The 23,091-nt window shown below is 47.3% G+C and overlaps 1 long non-coding RNA gene across 4 annotated transcripts in view; it reads left to right on the top strand.

The window, feature by feature from the left end:
- Positions 1-540: 540 nt before the first annotated feature.
- The window catches only part of LOC109455627 (uncharacterized), a 179,194-nt gene continuing 156,643 nt past the window's right edge, over positions 541-23,091 (top strand). For 2 of the 4 annotated variants that reach the window (XR_016020951.1, XR_016020952.1), the window contains exons 1-3: positions 551-1,092; positions 9,304-9,390; positions 13,538-13,708. This is a non-coding gene — a long non-coding RNA (uncharacterized LOC109455627). Of the gene's footprint in view, positions 1,093-9,303; positions 9,621-13,537; positions 13,709-23,091 lie in introns of all 4 variants that reach the window. The other 2 variants (XR_012494511.2, XR_002138688.3) reach the window with 2 other exon arrangements.

Below are 23,091 nucleotides of genomic sequence, written 5' to 3'. Positions count from 1 at the left end.
AGGCTTGGGGAGAGGTCCTCAAGGCCTCTGCGCGCAGGGCACGAGCCCCAGGGCGCCATCGGAAGCGGGCGCGGTGGGCAGCGCAGTGCAGACACTCACTCCCAGACCCCAAGCCCCTACAAGCAGCCCTTCTGGAAGGGCGAGACCACCCACGCAGCCGCCAACGTGGGAACTGGCCGTCCCGGAGGCCTGGGGGCCCTGCGGGTCGGAGGGTTCTGCCTGGTGTCTGCACTCCACCCTGGCACTACCATCCTGAGTCACTGTCCTCCGTGGAGAGCCCCCAACCTGACCTACTCCGACCCCGTCATAGGGTCATACCCCCAACACCCTGCTACCCCGGAATGCCTCTAGGCTGGGCCCCGCAGGCGCCGGGCACCAGAGAGGGAGGGCCCCCAGGGCCGAGGGCACTGTTCCAAAGTCCAGAAAATGGAAACTGTGCGAAAAGAATCCCCAAATCCGGCCGGGCCCAAAGCCCACCGGCTTACATAAAGCCCCAGGAGCCCTCCCGCCCGCCCTCGGCCTCCCCGCCTCGGGGTGAACGGTCGGCAGGCGCCAGGCCAGGCCGTCCTGGGGTTGGCACCGCCACCGACCCCTGTCCACGGTCCTGGTGTGACCCGGGGAGGGGGCAGGGGTCTCGGCCTCTTCCCACCATCTGCCCCAGAAACATTTAACTGGCCTGTAATAATCACATTAGCAGTCGGCCCCAATTAGGGCCGAGGGAGGGGGAGGCCGGAGGAAACCGCCCCCGTGTCACCCGAGGATAAAGATCCTTTCATGCCCTGGGCCTGGCCATGGGCAACGCGGCGGGCCGCCATCCCCGGCCTTTGATGGCCGGCGCCTGGGCCTTGCCGATGCCGCCATCCCTGTGCCCCCTCCACCCCCCAATGTGCTATCGCCCTCGGGTGACCAGGTGGCACTTAGGGCAGCGTGCGAGGCCCCCACGCTTGGAGTAGGCCTGGCCCCATCCCGCCCGCAGGTCCGCTGGTCCGCGCGTGCGCACGGGGCGCACTCGAGGGTGCGCTGGGGGCTAGCAAAGGGTCTGGGGGACGCGCCGCCTGACCCGCCGACGCCGAGAGCCTGGCCAGGACCTTGGTAAGGCCACTGTCCACCGAGTGGATGGAAGGGAGGGTAACCCCCGCCACGGGCGGCCTGAGCAGGTTACCTGTGCTCTCCTCGGCTGCCGAAAGGGTCAGACAGCCTGAGTCGGGCCCTGTCCTCTGGGGCCGGAGTGAGGCCAACCGGCCCCAGGCTCGGGCCCAGGCCCAGGACGGGCGCCGCAGTGATGGGGCTCCCAGGGGTCCTAGCTGGGGCGTCGGGCCCTACGCGCATGGGGAACACGGGCCCGGGGGTATCCGGGGCAGCCCAGCGCGGCGGAAAGCCGGCCCGGGCGCCTGTCAAGCGAGGAGAGGTCACCTATGCGCCGGTTCCCGCCGGGCTTACCTGGCTCGGGCGCCGGGACCGCGCTCCCCTCGCCTCGCGTTCCCCTCGCCCCGCGCGGGGCGCCCCAGGGTCGGAGCAGGGCGCGCTCTAGACCGGCTCGGGTCGTGCGAGGACAGGGGCTGCCCGCGTCGCCGGAATGCTGAGGCCGCCGCTGGCCTTGGCTCCCGGGGGCCGCCGGGGACCCCCGCCCCAGGGCTGCAGCTGCAGCCGGAGCCGCGTGACCCGGGCCCCGACCTCCCGCGCTCGGCCGTTTGTCCGCACACAAAGGAGAACACTCATATTTTTCTTTCCCCGGCGGCACAGTCTTCACACCCGCCCATCTCCCTCCCCAGTGACCCCCCACCTCACACACGCTTCGCTGAGAACCGCTTTCTCTCTGCACACCCACTTTGTCTCGCCTTTCTTTAATTCCATAGTTGTATTCGAGGATGTCAGTATAGCTTAGAAAGTTTCATAGAAAGTCAGAAAGCAATTAGAGAGGCCCTTTTATTGGAGTTTCGTTGGTGCCATGGAATCTTTTAAAGGAGAGTCTGAGCACCGAACACAATCCCATTAAGCCGCCAAAACTCCCACAGTCCTCAATAGGGGTGCTCAATACTTCGACAGACTTTCGCTGGCTCATTGGGAACCGCGGGGTTGCAATCCTGGTTCCGCAGCTGACTCACAACAGCGTGGCCTTGAACCCCTCATTCCTTCCTTTCTCATCGGAATTTCCATTGGTAAAATGGCCCAAGGGCCGGAGTGAACATTAATTAATGTCTGCAGAGCCTTGCAGGTCTCTCTTTAACAAATGCTATGAAAACTTCAAGCACTGCAGTACGGTAACACTACATCCTGACTGTTTACTTGAATTTTTAAAAACTTCCAGCCAGTTTCTAGAAATGTGAGCTGGATGTAAATAAACATTTCCCTCTGTCCGCTTTAAAATCGATCCGCAAACATTTGGGAAATGGGTCAAAGAAATTGTGCTTTGCTGAGAGAAAGACCACGTATGACCAAAGTTTCAGCTTAATTGAATTTTAGTGCCAAATTATAACGCACTGAATAACTGGACTTGAGCGAAGGGGGGGGGGGAGAAAAAAGGCGGTGGAGACAGGACAGGCGGTTCTAATGGAAGCAGCCATCCTAGGCTGGCGGTGGCCGTGGCCGGTGTGGCCAGAACTGGGGCCACCACCAGCAGCCTAATTCCAGAAGGGTGAGGTTATTAGGCTGTGGCCTTCACGTGGGAAAGAGGGATTGCCCTCTGATTTGTGGTTTTGGGTTAATTTTCTTGTGTATTATTTAATGTAACAGGCAACTCTTCTTCAGAGCATAGCTTTTCCTTTGTTGTTTTTAGAGAATAACTTCTGTTCTTGCCAATAAAAGTTAATGTCTTCTTCCCTTAGAAATTGGTATGGAAAGAAAGCAGGTGTTTTAAAAGAATAAAGTATTTTAAAAAGTTGGTACTTGGTTGTCAAAGCAAAGTGCCAGGTTTAGAACAGTCAGGGTTTTGCTCCTAATCACAGATGCTCATTTTGTTAAATAGAAGTTTGTCTCTGGCAGTTTCTGGATTCATTTTATAATAGGAAAGGACAATTGGTGATAGGCTCCTAAATAAGGAGTAATAAGTTAGATGGTGGTGAAAGGAGCATCAGTGATGGGGGGGAAACGGGCTGTTTACTAAGTCCATAAGGGGATAATTGAAAACAAGCCTGCAGAAACGAAATACTTACTTGTCGAATAGTTTGTATTAGTCGTCAATTATTTAGAAATTTTTCTTAAATTTGCCCCCTTTGCTCTTATTTCATTGCCCCTCCTGGCCCTGCTGTCGCCAGCGTCAGCTCCTTGGCCTCTGACCTCTTGTTCTGCATGCACACTGCACCCTCAGCCATTCTCTGTCCTTTCTTGTCCCTTTGCTTGGATGTGCCAGGGTCCATCGTGGCCTGGTGGGAGAGGACAGCAGGCACCAAGACCCCAGATCCAACCTCAGTCCTGCCTGCAAAACCCTCTGCCTCGGCGCGTTGGTTTCCTCACTGACTCCTTACAAGCTTTTCTCTCTCCTGCCTCTAGACGTCCCTCACCAAACACCTTGCACCTTCTTCTCCACCTGTCCAGAGGTCACCTCTCAGCCCCAGCTTCCATCTAGCTCATCATCACTCAGACCCACATGGACCTGGCTCACTTGGGACTCGGGGAAACCGTCTCCACCGCTTAGCAGTCGCTAGGGCTGGGTGCCACCATCTGTATTTCATTGCCCTGTGCTCTTTCTCATAGTGTAGTGTGACTTCGGGAAAGTTTCTGGTTGAGGAGAAAACGATGGAAGCTCCTTGAGAGCAGGTATCACTTTACACACATCTGGGGCTCTGTCAGCACCAGGCACCGAGAAAGTAGGCCATCCATCAGTCACTTGCATGTTGATGTATAAATCAGAATCACATTTCACTGGGCAGGAAGGAGAGAAACAGGCACAAACGCGCCTGCTCACCAAAGGAGTAGAAGCCCGCGTGCTTCTCTGTTGAACTCATAGGACCTGTCACTGGGCTTTTTCAAATACCACAAAATGATTTAAATTAAATGGAATCTTAAATTCTTTAAAAAATGAGTATGACTCAGTGAGTCTGCAATAGAAAGTGGAGGAAAAAGAAACCAAAGCAAATCCAGAATCCAGACAGTTCAGGCTGCTTCTAACGTTCTTGATCTGCCCGCAAAGGAGCAGGTTCCTGAGAAGAGCACGACATTCTAAACATGCTGTCATGTCCTGACTAGGGCTGTTGCAAATAATGCTGCTGGCAGGTGGCCTGCACACGATGCAGCACGGGACCCTCACCCTGGAGGTGGCCCTGTACCACCGCAGGTCCTGGGTGGCTTTGAAAAAGTGCCATTCTGGCGCTGAAGACACAAACCTTCTGGGGTTTGGGAGAGTGGGGCTCCTGCTGGGTCCTTCTGAGAAACTGGCCACAGGACTCGCTTTGAAGAGGATGGCAGATTCCACTCTGGTCCAGAGCGTGTGATTAAAGTAGCAAGATAAAAATGAAGGGAACAGTGCCACTTTAAAAACTTTTCGGGGAACAAAGAAATTGGCAATCGCTGGCGGTCCAGGAAGAAATGAAAATGAAAATGCGCAGGAATTTGAGAGAGGAACATTTAGCATTTGGATCCCAGTGAAAGTGTGTTAACAATCCATCTCTGAACAAGGTAGCATTTCTTAGCACTTAATCACATTAGCCAGATCAGAAGTGTTAGCGTTGAGAGATTACCGTGGTTCTGAAGGGGCTGTCCTGAGAGTCTTCATCTGCAGCTGGGAGACTGAACTTCCCCCTGGAGCATCTGCTCCTAGGCTTACCTGGCAAGGAACAGTAGGACAATCAGGAGGGAAAGCAGGCGTGCCGAACGCAAGCTGGATAGAGCACCGCTGGCTTTCCACGCACGTCCGGCATTATTTTCCAGCTGTTTTGAGAACTTGAAAATTCTTCTTTCTCCCTGAGGAAAAATTTTAACAAGTGGATGGGTGTTTTGCGCCTTTCCTCTCCTGAAATCGTGGACTTTCTTCTCATTGCGTCTCTAACCCAGCGACTTAGACTGGATGCAACCCTGATTGTGTTCACATTATTTTTGGAGACTATTTTGATGTTCGGATTTTGTTCCAGTTCAATAGTTTAATACCATGTAGCTTCAGGTTCAGTTTCAATTGGTTCACCCAGTGTCCTTCTGGGGAGCAAAAAGTGGGAAACAAAGCAAAACAAAAATACCCACATCAGATTTATGGTTCAACACAAACGTCATATTTGGGTTTGGGCCAACCATCAGTGAACAGGTGCTGTGTTTGGTTGTGTGTTAAATGCAATTTGGGGTCAAGGCCAGGTTTTCAGTTTTAATCCTCAATGTCACCCTTCTTATTCTCGATAGTTTAGGTGTTTCTTTATCCTAATTAGATGCCAGATCCCTTCTGACGTCAGACGTTGAGGACACCGGACCATAAAACCTTTGGGACTGGATGCTTTTCAGAATTTAGAATTTTTGTTTTCAGATTTTAGAAAGGGAATCCAGTGTAGAGAATGCATGTTTCGGAATTCTGTAGCCTGGGGGCATGGCTTTATCAAAAGCAGGAATATTTTCACAGTGAACATACGAATATTAACTTTAAGGGGGATGAATGGAGACTATAAATAGCCTCACTTTGGGGAAGTGTGCTAAGTTTATAAACAACTTTTGGTTTTCAGAGATTTTTGGAGTTTTAGACTTGTATGTAAGGGATTGTGGACTTGGATTATAGGACTTCTTCTTTTTTCCTTTAAAAAAAGAAAAAAAGGCCCTGGTTCCGGGAGCCTTCAAGATCTTTTCCCATTGGTCAGTTTTAATTGTAGGACAGGTATTTTAAGTGTTACTTGTTTAAAGAATGATTCTGTATTTTCAGATAATTCACAGAAAGTTATGGACTAAAGACCACGCTTTAGCAGGTTAAAAGCGCACTCTAGTAACATTTCTGAGGCTAATTTACACATGTCCTACTCTAGGTAAGGAGGCATCCTGCTGGCTGGACCCGGTGCCAAGGACAGCAGTTGACCGCTGATGTCCAGGTCTCACCCCTCCCCCACCAGGAAAGTCTCCCATGCTTGAAAAACCTGCAAGTGCCTTCATGTGCCTCTGACCTTTCGAAACAGAATAGACTGCACATGACTAATGGACCTAAGATACTAGAGGTCCTGAAAATGATGAAAGTTAGCCACTTGCACGTGGGGTTCCTGCAGAGATAGAGGGTTGGGTTACATAACATCTACCATCCCATCCAATTTTGACTCAGTGAGTCTGTGTGACCTCTATTAAGTTCTAATAAACAGCAGCTGTTTCAAGAAACAGAAACATTTTGCGCAGAAACAGTGAGCATGCCGACTTAAACGGCAATGTGATGTATGGTTTTTCTTTTATTAGTTTCAGGTGTACAAAACAATGTAATAGTTAGGGATTTATCATCTATATCCCTCACAAAGTGATAACCCCCCTCCCCCCATCTACTACCCCTCTGTATATTTTAATTAGTACTTTTTTTTATTTTATAAGAGAGGTCACGAGTTGTTTGTGAATTTGATGGAGATTTTTTTATAAGGCCCATATGAGCAAATGAAATGCACATGGCTGTGTGTGCTCTCACACAGCCGAATTCTTCGTGAGATTTCAGATTGTACAGGACACATGTATTTGACCTATAGGAATGCACTCTGAGATGGAAGTGGAACGCATGGGGAACGAGGGTCACGCTGCCAAGATTCAGCTTTGCATTTGACCTTGAGGAATCCATCTAGTGCTCAAAGTATTTATTGTTTCAGTAATGCACATTTTTTAGGGGGTCTTGAAAGTGAGTTGGGGTTCAGTAAGTGCATGCCAGAAGGACTGGTTTCACGGCGATGGCAGCTGACACTAACAACGGGGGAAGAGGGCTTGAAGGCTGCTGTCCCTGTGTTTGCAAGGGCTGGGCTGGGAGGGGGTGGGAGAGGAAGCAGCAGGCAGCTCCTAGGAGAAAGCACTTTTTCAATTGAGGAGAAACAATTTTTCCAATGTTCTCTATATAGGGATGTTTGAAGGTTTTGATTCATAGAACTTTTTGGCTTATGCTCAGGATCTCTGTATCAGTATTATTTTTAGTTCACGTATTCAGTTGAATTTATTGTGTGTCTAACAGGTCCAGAGCCCTGGTCTAGGCACTGGGAGCAACGTACGGGCTGACAGATGCGGTTCCTGCCCACATGGGGCTTACAACCTACAAGGGAACAAAGGCAGCATGTGACGCGGGGGGGGGCTTTTTAATGCCTGCTGTTTTGACAGCTCAGAAGGAAAAGAACCTTTAGCAAACATCTCCAGGATGTTTAGCAAACATCTGTCACCTGCCGAGAGCCTGTGAGGTCCTGGGGAGTATGCCAGGAGTGGCCTGCTTTCAAGAGTTCAGGGCCTGGGAGGGAAGAACAGACAAACTCATTAGAGTGCTGTCATCTTGCGGGGGCACACACACGGGGGTGGTCCATGGTGTGCACGGGGTATTCCAGGAGGAGGGAAGTCCACCAACCAGCTGAATGTCTCTGGGGGACAGGAAGCCCAAATTGGGGTGGTGGTGAGGGGCACGGCCAGGTGGTTGGCTTCTCCGGGATTGTCTGTAGTTGTTGAGTCACATGCTCCTAAATGACAAGAATTATTCAGGTTGAAGGTGTACTGTCGACGATTTCTACTATATCAAGTGCATATCTCATATAAAATGTTCCACAACATTAGGTGTAATTTGACATCTCTTAAAGAAAAACCTGATTTCCCCAATGTAGCCTGGATAGCTGTTTGGATGTCAGATTAGCTTCTTATTGAATAAAGATGTCAAGTGTGGAAGCCAAGAAGGGGTAGGGATACAGGTCCTTTTCTGGGACAATACTGACCCTCGCTGCAGATTGGAAAGGCAGCTCACATTTTACAAAAGGCAGCAGTTAGAGCAGTTAGTGATGAAGGCCTTCCCTGGACTGCTGAGGGGAGACCACCTGTTGCTGGCCTGCTGTCCTGGCTGGGGTCTCGATCCATTTCTGGATTCTGAGGGAGGAGTGAATGTGCAGACAGCAGCTCAAGGAAGGAGCCAGCTGATCTGCTTTTGCTGAGGGGGGTCAGGTGATGGCAATTTCTCAGGGTTGTTGTCCGCAGGTCCTGCATTGCTCCCTTCACCCTGAAGAAATGGGTGCCAGCCGTGGCAGAAGCGGCTGGTCAGAATGCCTGACCAGAGGGGAAAGCTCTCTGACTCAGGCCGAGAAAGTGCCTGTCTATACAATGAAACTGATTTCTGGGCTCAGCCAAACCCTTCTTGCGTGTCTTTCTTTTGTCTAAAAAGAGCAACTGGTTAGTAATTAGTTGTTCGATTCAACTGTTTTTCTATCTTCTCTTACAAAAATATTTTTTTAAATGTGATAGAATCCCTCCCTCCCCCCGGGAAAACTCTTAGGATTTAATTGCACTTAAAAATTGTGCAGCCTGTCAGAGTAAATTGCAGCTAGAATAGTTTTACCCAATAAAACTAGTCCTGTGATTGTCACCACTGTCATGCTTCTCAGATAAAGTTGTGGGAAGGACAATTTAAGTGCACATGGTGAACTGCACGTCAAATCAGTATTCAGAGTAGGCTCACCACCCTGAACAACAAACACCCAAGTTAGCACTGTGATGGCTGAGGAATCAGACTGTGATTTTAAAATGATTCCCACATTTACACGCCCCCCCCCCCCCAAGAAGAAAAGGAGCAATGTCTACCCAACGAGTTTTAAGTTAAAGCTGTGTAATGTAATCCATACATTTATTTTGAAAAGACAAAGGAGTTTCTAGCATGTTATGAAGAGTAAAGCTAGTAATAATAACCAATATTACTAGCTTCATGCAAAGTTGCATCTGCTATTTGGCTCAGTCAAATTTCTGTGTATTTTTAGGAGCAAACGGGAATGGCTATATGTCACATGTAACTATAGCCTTTTCTTTGGCCACAAGAAAAGGGACCACCGTTAGGGTATGAAAAACTCAAGTGTTTTTTTCCTCCCTAAGCGACACTCTATTCCTTCCTTCATTTTTTGATAAGTGAGTTTCTAGTGCTGAATTGGTCTATCTTCATGAAACGCAGAACTTTCTAGAATATGCAGCTTATCTCTACAACCCAACTTTGATTTCTGTGGATGAGAAGGGCCCCGTACTTTTTATTCTTCCTCCCAGAATCCAACACTTGTGTGGACCAATAATGAACCTCAATCAAATGATTATTGGCTCTACAAAGGATGGAAAGTAGTGACTCTATTGTTTGAAATCATTTTTAAGTGAACTGTATTATGTCTGTTGATTACTAATTTATAATTTGTATATTTTGTTTTCATGTAGTTTTCAACAGATCAGGATGGATGGGGGAAAGCACCTTCCTTATGTGACAACATCAACTCGGTTCTTCTCTCCGGCAGTGTGGACTAGGTGCGTGAACTAATAGGCTGCAAAGCTGTCGGAACTTTTAAGGAGGAAGAGGCCCAGTGAGAATACAAAATAGCTTAGCAGTTGGGAGGTGCTCTGGAAGTGCAGGTCCAACTCCGGGCCTTCCGCTTGGTGACTCGGCATCTCTACACCTCCGTGTCCTCATCTGCAAAAGCTGTCGGCCGCGGTGTCTTCATCGGATAGCCTTTATAAGGAGTATGCTGCAAACTCAGGTAAAGCGCTCCACACGGGCCTGACGCTTGGTAAGGTGCCTGATGGTGTGATCAGTTGGTAAGGAGGAACAGGATCATGTGAGAACAAAATGAGGAAAATTAGGGTGGCCGATTTTCTTATGAGTGATGCAAATATATTTTCAAGTGGCATGTGAAGAGTCTTAGCCTGTCATCTGTGAATATGATTATGTATATTCTCAATATCTGAGTCCTAAAGAGATTGAAAGATTTGTTGGCCGTGGAAGTTATTAGGTTATTAGTGTCTGTTTGTGTACGTATATAGACACATTAAACGTGTCTGGCCATTTTATACATTTTCCCAGCTGGGAAATAACTGCGGCAGGGCCGGTATCAGCCCCATAACTGCTCTGGAGCCGAGGAGGGTTCTGACAGCCAGCTTTTGCTTGGAAACAACCATAAACACTCCCGTCAGAATCTAAAGCCTGTGTGTGTGTGTGTGTGTGTGTTTGTACACGCGCGTGTGCCTCTCTAGCAGCTGCAGAAGTGCAGGGTGTGGTGGAGGACTGGCTTGGGCAATGGGGACCTCAGAGGCTGTTCCCCTCTAGCAGCATGGGTGATGTGGGAGGCAGGCTTCCCTTCTCTTCCTCCTGGTGGAGAGGGGCAGCGAGGTCCAGGAGCTGGCCACTTCCCCAGGTGCACCCTGCAGGTGGTGTTCTGGTGCTAGGCTGGTCCCTTGCAGAGGGAGGCATGAGCAAGGTGGAAAGAAAGGGATGCGGACGAGAGATGGCCTCAGACAGATCTGGCTCAGCCTTGGGCAAGCCTTGGAACCTTCCAGAGCCTCACATTCCTCTGTTGTGTGGAGATTAGCTAATGTCACCTGGGTAAGCTGCAAACCAGCCCTTGGTTATAAGCAGGGTAGGGGATAGAAGCCTCTCAGTGTAATAACACCACAGATGAAAAAGAGGGAATTGCTTTTTGAAACAGTTTACTTTTGTACATGCTGGAGGCAGAAAAAAACAATAGAATGTCTGGTATAAGTTAGTGGTAACGTGAGCCGACTGTCTTGTCCAGTCCTGACTTCCACAGATCTGTTTTGCCGAGAATGCTATTTTCACAAAGAGCTTTTCCCAACTTGTAGTTATTGTTGTGTTAGAGAGAAAGTCAGTTACACCATGAGTTGCATCCCCACGTAAAGACCCTTCCAACATTTCAGATTAAGTAGAGGCCTGAGAAATCGAAAGCAATAAAATGCAGATGATTCCCTACCCGGTTCATTCCAGATAAGTGAGCTTGATCAGATTGTAAATGTTGAGGCACGTCTTCTTCGACTCCGGACTAGGCCCAGCATTAAAATATCGACATAGCTAATATTTTAGAAGGTGAATACAATATACTATTAATTTCCTTCCAAGCTATAAAATTAGGTTTCAGTCTGTCCACTGACACCTTTCTGGTGACATACGAGGTCTGACAATGAAGTTTGCGAACTCACCCTGGAAAAAGTGCCACATACCCCATTGCTGAATATCACTACGGTCACCTTCAAAGTACTCCCCTTGGGAAGCTATGCACTGACGCCATCGCCTAGTCCACCCTTCAAAGCAATTTTGGAACTTTTTCTGGAATGGCGATCAGAGCTGTCATCATATTACCCTTGATGTCCTGAATGTCATCAAAATGTCTTCCTTTCAGTATTTCCTTTATCTCTGGGTAAAGAAAGAAGTCATTGGGGGCCAGATCAGGTGAGCAGGGAGGGTGTTCCAATACAGTTATTTGTTTACTGGCTAAAAACTCCCTCACAGACAGTGCCGTGTGAGCTGGTGCATTATCATGATGCAAGAGCCATGAATTGTTGGCGAAAAGTTCAGGTCGTCTAACTTTTTCACGCAGCCTTTTCAGCAGTTTCAACTAGTAAACTTGGTTAACTGTCCAGTTGTACAAGTTCATAAGGAATAATCCCTCTGATATAAAAAAAGTTTAACAACATCGTTGCAACAAGTTCGTGAACTTAATTGTCAGACCTTGTACTTCAGGTAAGGTGGTAAAAACTATTCAGGATCCAATGCACAAACATAAACCAATTTGTATAAAACACTGTTAATTATCATCTGTGAATTTCATCTGGGTAACACTTAAAAACTGGTTTGTGTGTGTAGACAGTCTGAATGGGAAAGACACCATTTTTGGTGGGAGTTCTGAGTAGGGATTGTGTAATACGTTACTATAAAATATGTTAAACTGCCGATATCTTTGTCCCCCAAAGAGAACCTCACACTAAATGCTTCCGCGATTCTGTAAACGGCTTCGGTTACTGTGTCTTGTAGCTAACGGGGCTTTAAGAAGACCTAACGGTAATTACTTGCTGGCTGTGCCCCATCCTGTTCCGAGGGCTTGGCCGCGGGTGACCTCGTCTGTTCCCACTGTCAGTCTGGCCAGAGGGGCACTCTTATCTCCATCTCGTGATGAGGACAATGGGGCGCAGGGAGGCTGCCTGGCCCACCCCGGGTCTGGCTGGGCTTCACCCAGATGTCACACTTCACAGCCTGCTTGCTCCGTGGCCGTACGACACTGCTGCTGGGTAGCAGAGGCGTCTGGGGAGTCTTCCTGTGCAGTGACAGCTTATTATATTACAAACCATGTAGCAATAAATGGAATGGGTGTAAGTTAGAACAAGTGGGCAGATTTCACAATGGCAAATGTCGTGAACTTCTGCTTGAAATATGCTTCTGTAACAGGCAGCCTGTTGTAGCAGTAGAAGTTAGAAATGTTCATGCAGCTTGGACAGAATCGCTGGCTGATACTCAGAAGACGTTTCCAAATTGAATTTGTCCATGAAAATTTAGAGGAGATCTAATATTATATCATAAACGCGGGCTCCACATACAATGCAAACTGTTAACTGATAGTTACTAGGGCAGAGTTGTAATAGGATTTTAATTTAAAACATCATTCTGTTTATGAGCTTGTCTCATGGGTAAGGTGCTGGGGGAGTCTTCTTTCCGGGACTCACAGGCTGGTGGACACGAAAAGACTTATAAATGTGAAAGTGATATAATGGAGGTATAAAAAGTGAGGGTTTTCAAGTAATCATCTTGTTTCATAAGAATACTGGTAGCTGCAAAAGTAACAAGTTAAATATCAACTTGGGAGATACAATCGTCCCTCCTGGTCTGTGGGGGACATGTCTAAGACCCCCAATGGATGCCTGAAACTGAATCCTGTATATAACGAACCCTCTATATACTATTGTGTTTCCCCGAAAGTAAGACCTAGCTGTACCATCAGCTGTAATGTGTCTTTTGGAATAAAAATTAATATAAGACCAGATATAATATAATAAATATAATATAATATAATATAATACTGGGTATAATATAATATAATACTGGGTCTTGTATTAAATTTTGCTCCAAAAGATGCATTAGAGCTGGTGGTCCGGCTAGGTCTTATTTTCGGGGAAACACGGTATGTTTTTCTTATACATACACACCTATGATAAAGTTTTATTTATAAATTAGGCACAGTGAGAGATTAACAGCAATAACCAATAATAAAAGAGAACAATTGTAACAATATACTATAATAAAAGTTATGTGAAGGCGGTCTCTCTCTCTCTAAATACCTTACTGTACTGCACTCACCTTTTCATTTAAAGGAAATACTTTCCGGCTTCTCTGGCATACCTGAATTGGCAGCATTACTGCTTTTGCACGTTGGGGCCATTATTCAGTAAAACAAGGGCGACTTGAACACAAGCACTGAGATATTGTGACAGTCGAGCTGATGTATGAGATGGCTACTAAGTGACTAACGGGCGGGGAGCTGGACAGGCATGATTCACACCCTGGGTGGAATGGAGCAGGACAGAGCGAGATTTCATCACACTACTCAGAATGGGGAACGACTTAAAACTTATGAATTCCTTATTTCTGGAATTTTCCATTTAATATTTTCAGACTGTGGTTGACCGCGGGTATCTGAAACTGTGGACCGTGAATCCTCGGATAAGGGGGGACGAGGATGCCAGTAAAGGATAGTAACGCGTGAAGACTGCATGTCCTGAAACTGGAATGGCTCCCTAGGGCTTCTTACACAATCCAGACCCAGACGGACCAACAGACTGTTTGGTGAGTAGTCGTGTACTGCGTTCTGACATTTGTGTATTTTAACACATTGGATTTATTGGTTGAGTGCAGTCACCGATGATCAAATGTCTTTGAAGGCAGTCCTCACCCCCAGTCCCTCTGCATTAGAGAACCCCAAGAAGCGGTGTGGATGGAGGGTAGAAGGTGAAGAGAACGTGGCCTTTAGACTCTGGCTGAGTCTCGTTAGGGAACTAAATGTGTTTGTGTTCATTTCGAAGCAGAAGAAATGCACTTTTACAGGAAGAGAAACCCAGCTCTAATCCTGCCCACTGGAGTCCATGGCATAACTTCCAGATGGTGATATTAAGATTCTTTTGATATTCTTCCAGCTAGGAATATGAAATACATCTGAGGAAAAAAAACTTATGCCCTGGGAAAAAAGATAAGCACATCCTAACTACCGACAAGCCCTTGTTTGTATTTAAAGAAGTGATCACCCTCTAGTGTGAATGTTTTCACATCAGCTGAGGGTGATATTAGGGTATAGACTTCGTAGGATCACTAGTAGATCCGTGACGTCATCTGCGTCTTCACTTTGCAACTCCTGTGCTGTGAACTGATTCTGGGATGTAGGAGACGCTCAAAAATATTGATGACCAAGTGACTTAATGATTGACAGGGATGAATCTAGAACAGAAGGCATTCAATAGAGGCGTGCCTTTTAGGAAATACAAATGCTGCATTTGTATTTCAGAAGTAATTTTTGTGAATTAATTTTGAAAGGGAAGAAAGATTACCCCTTTCTCTTTTATACAGGATGAACTGTTTTAACTGACTAAAGAATTTGTTTGGCATACACTTGGCTCAGAAACCAAAGGAATAAAGCAAAGTCCCCGTAAGGATGTCAGCCCCAGACTACAGGAGTCAGTTTGAATTCTCTCAGTTTTAAGAAGGTGGCAGAATTACATAATTATTCACAACTCGTAAGAAATTAAAATACCTCTTCCAAATGTGAAGTTGTGAGATAACACACACCACAGATTCTAGACTTGCGGGGAGTGTGTGCATCTTTTACTCTCCCACACAGAAACCCACGTCAAAATGTCTGGGCTGAGAACACATGGCTGTGTGTCCCTCTTTTGCCGAGGGGCCGCTCCTTCCGGCACCAACTTGAAGGCGCCTGGGGTCACTGCGATGCTGAACATGCAAGGCTAGAGAAGCTGGAGGCCCCCCCGCAAGGCACCAGGACCACACAGGCACCTTGTCTGCCACTCACGGCAAATCTGCACGAGGTGGGGAACAACCGGAAGGGTCCTAAAATACAGGTGCAGGGCAATGGGCAGTGGGAGTATGGAGAGATGGTCAAATGAGCCCCCGGAGGCTGTAATTCCAGATGGAGGCCCTGCATGTTCATCTTGTTTGTGAAGAACTGAAAATCACAGCACCTCACTTAACCAGACTCACTTTGGAAACTAAGATCACCTGTTAAAAACCCCAGGGAGTTCCTCTGGTGGCTAGTTAGGCATCACTCACTCAGTCCCGTTTTAAAGACCTGCCCTTCCTGAGCAGAGCAGCCTGGTTCCTGCCCTTCTGCTTTATCACTAGCAGAGCGGGCAGGTGCGTAAACCTGGACGAGTACAATGCACGGAGCCGAGGAGTTGAGGAAAGGAAATACAGGTAGGGTGGGCGCCCCAAGCATGAGAGGGGTGAGCCCTGGAATGTGGAGTGGGTGTGACCTGAGGGCTAGAGGAAGTGGCTGAGCAGAGAGGAGAAGCACGTTTGAGGCTGGGGGGCTTGGGTGCAGGGCCGCAGAGGTGGGAGGAGCTTTGTGATGGCGGAGAAGGGGGGGCTGTATGTGCCATGCCGAGGGTTTGGGACTGGCAATGGGGAAGGAGGGAGGACCCAGGACGCCTCCCAGGCTCTTCTCTTGGAGCCACAGGTGCATGGCAGCTCACTGTGATGGGACTCGTACTGGGGAGAAGCGAGGGGACCTTTAGGATGGGGACTTGGGAGAAAGGTCGGAGTTCGGAGTTGTCGTCGTCGTCGTCCCAGTGGGAGCTGATTCTGTGGAATTCTCTCCTTTGGGAGGTCCATCGCCGAAGCAATTTTCTGGAGGGAGAAGCCTTACTGGTTAGGCAGAGGTGGAGGGGGTAGATTCTTGAGGACAGAGGCTGTGACTGACTCCTCTCAGGGTCCCCTGGAGTGCGCAAAGCGAGTGCCCAATCAATACATTTTAATTGGAAACACTTCCCCCTGTTTCTGTAGACCTCCATCAGCAGTGTTCTCTCACCAACGTATCCTACTCAGTCTTACAAAGCACATGATCTTGACACATGAAACAGGCTGATGAACTTGACTAAGGAGGAGCAAACGATGAACCCAGATCTATCCAGCTTGTGTTTTCTCCGCTTTTCCAGGTGGCCTTCATAGAGACCCCCTACAGAAGGAGTCTTATGTTTGAGTTGCATGCTAGCTGCCTAGGACACTAACCTCAAGAAACTATCTCCACCACATTCTGCGTAATACCTACCATCTCCCAGAAATGCATGAATGGTGTGTGGCCGCTGCCCTGGGGGAGCGCGTGGTCTAGTGTCTCTGCTGAAGGTGGTAGAAATTGGACAAGAGTGAATTCTCTGAAGAAACGAGGAGTTAGGAGCAGAGGAATATTAACAGCTTTGTTTGTGTTTGGAAACCCTTTAAGACACCAGAGAACTAAGACACGTGACAACACAACCATTATCACGAGCAAAAGTGTGCTGTCTTCAGTAATCCCACCTACAGGGAGAACTAACTAGCCTCTGCCAGCGAGTCTGACAGCGAAGGGGTTAAAATAACAAATAAATGACTTTATTTAGACTTGAGCATTTCTGGCATTTTTTCTAGATTTTTCCCCCACAGTATTTGATGTGACAGCTTTTGTTTGCTCACACTTGTCTCTCTTTTAAATTTCTCATATCAGCGGTAAAAGCTATTTCTTTTTCCTGTAACATCTTGAGCTTGGTATCCACTGAAGGGAGAAATTGCTCTTGCATTACTTGAAATTATAATATTATACCTAATTTTAGGGGAGAAAAATTAGAGTAATTTAGATCTCAAGGCACTGAAGATTTTTCAGACGGGTCATTTGCAGCATTATTGCTGGTTAGTCATCCATAAAAGTATTTTTTTTTTTTTTTTTTACTGTGGGGGCGGCTCCGCCAGTTCTGGTATTCTTTAGAAACGCCCATCAGGCAGGGGAGGGGTGGTCATCATCCATTTTGAGGCGATGGTCTGGCCTCAATGGGGCTTTGGTTGGGGAGTGGAGAGTCAGCCCGACTCAGACCATCCTGATTTTCTGTTGGGAGGAAGGGAGCAAGTGGAGGGAGGGCCAGGATGTCACCACGTTCAAGCAGATCGTCTCCATCAAAAGCATCACCCTTGGGATCCCTGTAATTTCAAGTGCGCATGCGCCGTTGCAGAGCCGGCCTCTTAAGTGGGCGGCTGGCTTCAGGTGCCGGTTATTTGTGCGTGTGCAAAGGTTACCCCGAGAAGTCTGTCTTTGCTCCACTCTGCGCGATCATTTACAGACTTGTGAACAACCTGGAATTTGTTGGCTGATCATTTTAAAAGCACTTTGGGGAAGAAATGTTCTGTTTCCTGAAGTTTGCTTCTGGGAGTGAGAACTGCAGTCTTTTCCAGGTTCCTTTACCTTCCCCAGGCCTCTTCCCGAGGCTACCGTTTGCCGCAGGAACTGACTTGCGAGTGTTCGCCCTGTGGCCACTGATTTCCAAGTGAGCGTACACATAGTTTGGCTGAGGGGTTAATGGGACATCGTAACTGCTGACATGTTTCCGGGTGGGGAGAGGGTGAAATCCGTTCTACAGTTTTCAGGGTAGAGGGGCCGGCTGGAGCTATGCATTCCCAAGAGGCTGGTATTTCCTCAAGTCTTCTGTGTGGATGGTTGAAAACACCGCATTACCACTCTAAAGGACCCCGAGGAACCAAATGCCAGTGGAATTCTGTAATGTGGGCTGCAATGTAAACTGTGGTAGGGTTGAACTGAGGACTGTTCTAGAAAAACCTGTAAGTAATTAAGTTCTTCCTCCAGCAAGGTAAAAGCCGAGTCGAAGTGTATTAGTACAAAAGAAAAAAAAGTGAAATCTTTGTTGATGGTTGTACTAGTTTTTTCTTTTTTAATGTAAACAAAGATTTCTGGCAAGACAAACGTCTGGCATCTCATTACTGACTTAAGGAGAAGAAAACAAAAGATACAGCCATTGTAGTTGCATGTTTTAAATTGCCGAGGTTAGAACAAAAGTTAGATTACCCTGTTTGAGCAACTCCCATACCATGTTCCGGGGGGATAGAAGATATTTCTTGGGGAGGAGGGGAGTGAGATTCCATGGCCAGCTCAGTTTCAGAAATCTTCCCTGTTATTTCCCCTCCTCTGGAGAGTCACAGGCGCTTTAGTAAAGTGTTAAGAGGATGCGATTGCCTTTAACCCGGCACCTTCTCATCCGGTGAGCCCACATCTTGTGGGAAACACTGTGCACTTCACCCACAGTGGAAAGGCCACCCAGCAGTTATTCTGCCAACTACCCCCTCTGTCCTCCCTGCCCACTCCATTGCACTTTAATCACACCTGGGGTATCGTACAGTCTGATGTGATGTATGTATCCAGCCTTCCGGACAGACTGCACACTCCTGATCTTCACCTCCATGAACAATCAGAATGAGTGACAGGCCTCTGTAAGGAGACTTAGGGTTGTCACTAAGAGGGAAGCTGGTGAGTCAGTGCAATGACCATGGCTCAGCGAGGTGGGCAGTGTGGGCCTTGGAGTCTCTGCTCCAAATACCAGAAGCTCTACTTTGTAGTCACATGGTCTTGGGCCAGAGTTCCGGTTTCTTTATTTTTAAATATTTTAAAATATTTATTTTAAAATTTAATTAAATTTTATAAAGATTTATATTAAACATTTAAAGATATGAAAAAATTTAATAATACCCATCTCAGAAGACACCTGTAATCTCTGTAGGTACTTGTATGTATCTACTTGCAAATGTTGATAAAAGCACGAAAGAAAATATAGACGTTTACGTATGCGTTGTTAACGTGGATTCTCTGGGAGAGGTCAGCCTTGCAGGAGGACGTGGTGGAGGGCTGTGGTAACCATCTTGTAGAAAGGCCTCCAGTGAGCCTCACCTCCTGGGGTTCATGCCTTTGTGCAGTCCCTGCCCACAGTGAACAGTTCTGACCTGGGCAGCCAGGAGAAGGTGACAAACTGAAGATGTGTGACTTTTGAGGCCAGCCCAGAAAAGACATTGCAGCTTCTATCGTGCTTTCTCTTGGTGTTTGCTCTGTGAGATGCCCCCTGCCATGTTATGAGGACACTCAAGCAACCCTACAGAAAGGTCCATGAGGTGAGGAACACAGACCTGCCAGCAGCCGGCACCGCCTTGCTAGCCGTGTGAAGCGCCATTTTGGAACCAGAGCTTCCAGCCCCCATCACATCTTAAGATGACGGCAGCCCCACCCAACCTCTTGACTGCAACCTTATGAGAGACCTTCCACCCAGAACCATCCAGCCAGCTAAGCCCCAAATTCCTGACCTCCAGGAGTTCTAAGACAATAAATGTTTTCTGTTGTTTTAAGCCACTAAGTTCTGAGTTACTTTGTTATGTAGCAATAGATAACTAATGAGAGTTAGAGATGTGAGAAAGCAGACAGGAAGAAAAAGGCTGCACCAAGAAACCATGGTGTGCATGATATAATTTCATTCACATACAATATATAAATGTGCATAAAGAAACTAGAAAAATACATAGTCCCAGACTTGTCGGAATGCCTGTGTTACAGTGTCAATTGCCAAGTGACAAATATAAATTACGGAATAATGTGTGTAGAATGATTCTATTTTGGTATAAGCAAGCAATAAATCAACCCTCTTGTGTATTTATAGAAGCAAGGGGGGGGGGGTTTCTTCGGGGGTAGAAGCCGGGGCATAGAGGAGGTGATTCTGCCTGCCTTTTAGTAATCTTTTCTTGGATGTTTCACTTGTTAAAATAGGCTTCAATTATTTTTGTGATTTGAGACTATAGGTTGAAAATGAGAAGTAAGTGTTGCACTCTGTGTGGCAAAGGTGTCCCTGTGTGCTAGGGACCTGTTTGGTGGTCCACACTTGGCAGTCTGGTGAAGCCTACAGATCTTTCTCAGACTGTTTTTAAATGGATACATGAAAATACAAAAGCTTACAAAGGAACTCATTCTATTGACATACAATTACAATGTATTAAAAGCTAAACTCGTGATATAGTAATATGTGTACTTCTTTATTAATAATTTACGTAAGACCTAGTGGTAACTATGTTCCTTGGACAGCCATAATTTCGAAGTAGCAATGGGTGTAAGTGATATTTTGAGATACCTGCCACAACTTCCGTGTGATGAGAAAATGTCTGTGATTTCTATGGAGTACAAAGTCCCAGGAAATGCACTATACTGAGATTTGCTGCCTAAGCCGGTAATGGAAGGGGATGTTGTATTATACATGTCTGTTAGGGAGCACTGAAAATAAAGATGCAGCATATTTTTCCAATTCAAGTTCACAGCTCTCTTTGCAGTAAATGGCAGCTACAAATAGGTCACAGTCCAGGTTGTTTTGTTTTGGGACCGTTAGTTGGTAATATATGAAATCAAGCCTGTGTGCGGAATGGGGCTGTGAGCAGGCAGACACGGAGATGCCCAGGAGTGAGAGTGGTCCACGGGCCAGGGCATAGGATGTTGGTACAGTTTGGGTGCCAGTGGGAGGGTCAGTCAGGGTGAGCAGGATGAAAGGCCAGGGCTGCTGTGTGTCCCACACCATTCATGTGGGGAAGGGCACGTTATTGGAGCCCAGGGCGCAGTTCTCCATGCTGCCCTTCTGTGCTCTTATTTAGTTATTTGTTTTGTGGCTTTGAAAAGCCAGCTCATGGTTGGACCAAAGCATGTCAACCTCATTGCTTTACATCTGATAGGACCCTGAGTCTCCCACTACCACCATGATCAGAGCTCTTGCATTGGGGAGAATCGTGCATTGGCCTGCTGGTTATCAAAGACCCGCTTTCCCCCGTTTTCCTCACGCATGTGTCTTCTTCAGGAACCCACAGAAGAAAGGAGTGCTTCGCAGAGCACAGCTCAAGCACTTCAAAATCCTATTGTAAAATAATACCAAATGCTCTCACAACCTTCTTTGCTGTTTTTAATTTTTATTTTTTCATTTTCTGCTTTCATTCACGATTCCCATTTTTTCCCCTTAGAGTTTTTCCTGGCAGTTGTTTTCTGGGGGTAATACTTTGAGCTGATCTCCAGTCATTGCTGGGTCTCCTGAAGTTGGCAACCATTTCAATATCTCTAAAATTACAGGATTTGTTTGGGAGACCAAGGGTGTGGGGAAACACACCAACATGGTGCCTTTGTGTCGGTTCTCCTTGCTATGGCCCAGTAGCAAGGACTTCACCACTTCAGAAGGTAAATCATGTAATTTGCCACTAAGTCTAACAAATTGGAAAGATCTAAAGACCCATAGCCAAGGATCAAGATCCTTCCCGACTGTTCCTTGTATACTCTCATAACCAGCCAATTGCTTAATCATTCCTCAAATATTTACTGAGTATTTCTTATGGATGAGGCACTCGGCGAGGGGGTGCAGGGCAGTGTTTTCAAACTGTGTGTCACACACATTAGTGGGTTAGTGAAATTAGTCGTGACCTACATTTAAACAATGAAATAGCAAACAGTAGTAAAGGTAAATATTATGTCATGATGTATATGTCTCAGATGTGTACACACATACACCCCTGCATGTGTGTACTAGATTGTGATGTATAATGTATTTCTTTTTTATTTTGGGTCACTGTCAAAAACTGGAACGTTCCTGCTGCAGGGACCATTCAGCAAACATGGGTGTTAGCGGGCTGCCATCCTTAAGGTCATGTCTGAGTGGAGGAGGAAACACGCTGACTGTGTATATGAACAGCTACCAGCATGAGGGCCGGCTGCGGGATTCTGTTAACACCTGGGGCAGCACCTGCCTCAGGTGAGCAGGAACTGCACCTGGAGTTGGTCTCACCGTGAGGCAGAGGGGAGGGAGGGCTCTGGCCAGTCTTTGGATCACCTCTGGGGGAGGGGGCTGCATTCCTTCTCAAGTGTGTGCCTCCTGTGGTGGAGGGTGGAGACCCTCTGAAAGAGGCAGCTGGGAGACAAGTAGGCTGGCCTGGTAAACGGACCTGGGAAGGTCGTCATCAGTGTCCCCTGCATGGAGCTCAGATCACATAAGAAGGTCCCAATGCTCTCGGAGGATGAAATGAAGGCTAATTGTTCCCTACATTAATTCCAATAGGAGATCCAATGATTTTGGGGCACAGACTCCCTACTTCTTTTAAAATAATTATATGCTGCCACCATTTCAGCTTTTAATAGTCCATATGTGACATAAGCGCCACACAAATGTCCCCTTTTATGTGGAATCTGGCAAGAAAGCAAATTTGTTGTCTGTTGCCTGATAGGGTTTCAGACTTATTTCTTGGAATAAGTTGTGCCTTAGTTCAGCCAAAATGGGATGGCTCTCAGTCCATCCCGGTGGTGTCGAGAAGGGCTGTCTCCAGGCCTCTGGTTGGTTGGCACCTTGGCCAGCAGGAGTTGTCAGGAACATCAAGGTTACTATGGGTCATGAAGTGGCCTTTGTCAAATGTTTTGCAGACTCCCTGCGTTTGAAGCCATTCTGCCTCCCTAGGACCTATGGGGGAGGCAGTGGCATTCCAGGAGCGGTTTCTACTGAAAGGGGAATGTGAACAGAAGTGACTGTTGACATTACAGTGGCTGGAGAGGATCTCTCCTGAATGAAAAGAAAACACCTTGACTCTCAGTGATCCTGGTCCACCCTCCCACCCCACCCCCGCCACCCCTGGTGCAATTAACACTGGGAGACTCTGTGCCCGCTGAGCATTAATGTCTGCTGGTTTTCCTTGTGATTTGTACCCACTCTTGCTGTGTGTACTGTAACCCATGGTCATGAGGAAAGAGTGTCAGTAAAGCAAGGCCAGGCTAGGAAAATCAGGGTCTGGACGGTTTGTCCTTTTGGAGAAGTTCAAAGTCCTACAGCTGTTCAGAGCACAGCACGGACTGTCCAGAATTTTCCCTGGCCACATTGGCTGATCCTGTCACCTGGGTCATGCGTTGTGTTCACTGGCCGGGCTCTTTGGTGTCCTGGATGCCTGTCTCTTCTTGTCTCTCATGCAGGAGGAAGGATGTGGGGCGGGGAGCGGGGGGGGTGCACTGTTTGAATGTCAGGTTCAAGTCTGTGTAGCACCCAGTGCAGCAGAAGTGTCATTTATCTAATGAATCTGTCAGTTATCTAACTAATTTTCCAGCCATCTGACAACGAAGACTCCTTACATGAAAATTCACT

The sequence above is a fragment of the Rhinolophus sinicus genome, chromosome 3 (assembly GCF_057876585.1).
Source record: "Rhinolophus sinicus isolate RSI-liver-muscle chromosome 3, RSI-T2T, whole genome shotgun sequence".
NCBI lineage: Eukaryota > Metazoa > Chordata > Mammalia > Chiroptera > Rhinolophidae > Rhinolophus > Rhinolophus sinicus.
This window is presented reverse-complemented; position numbering and strand designations above follow the sequence as displayed.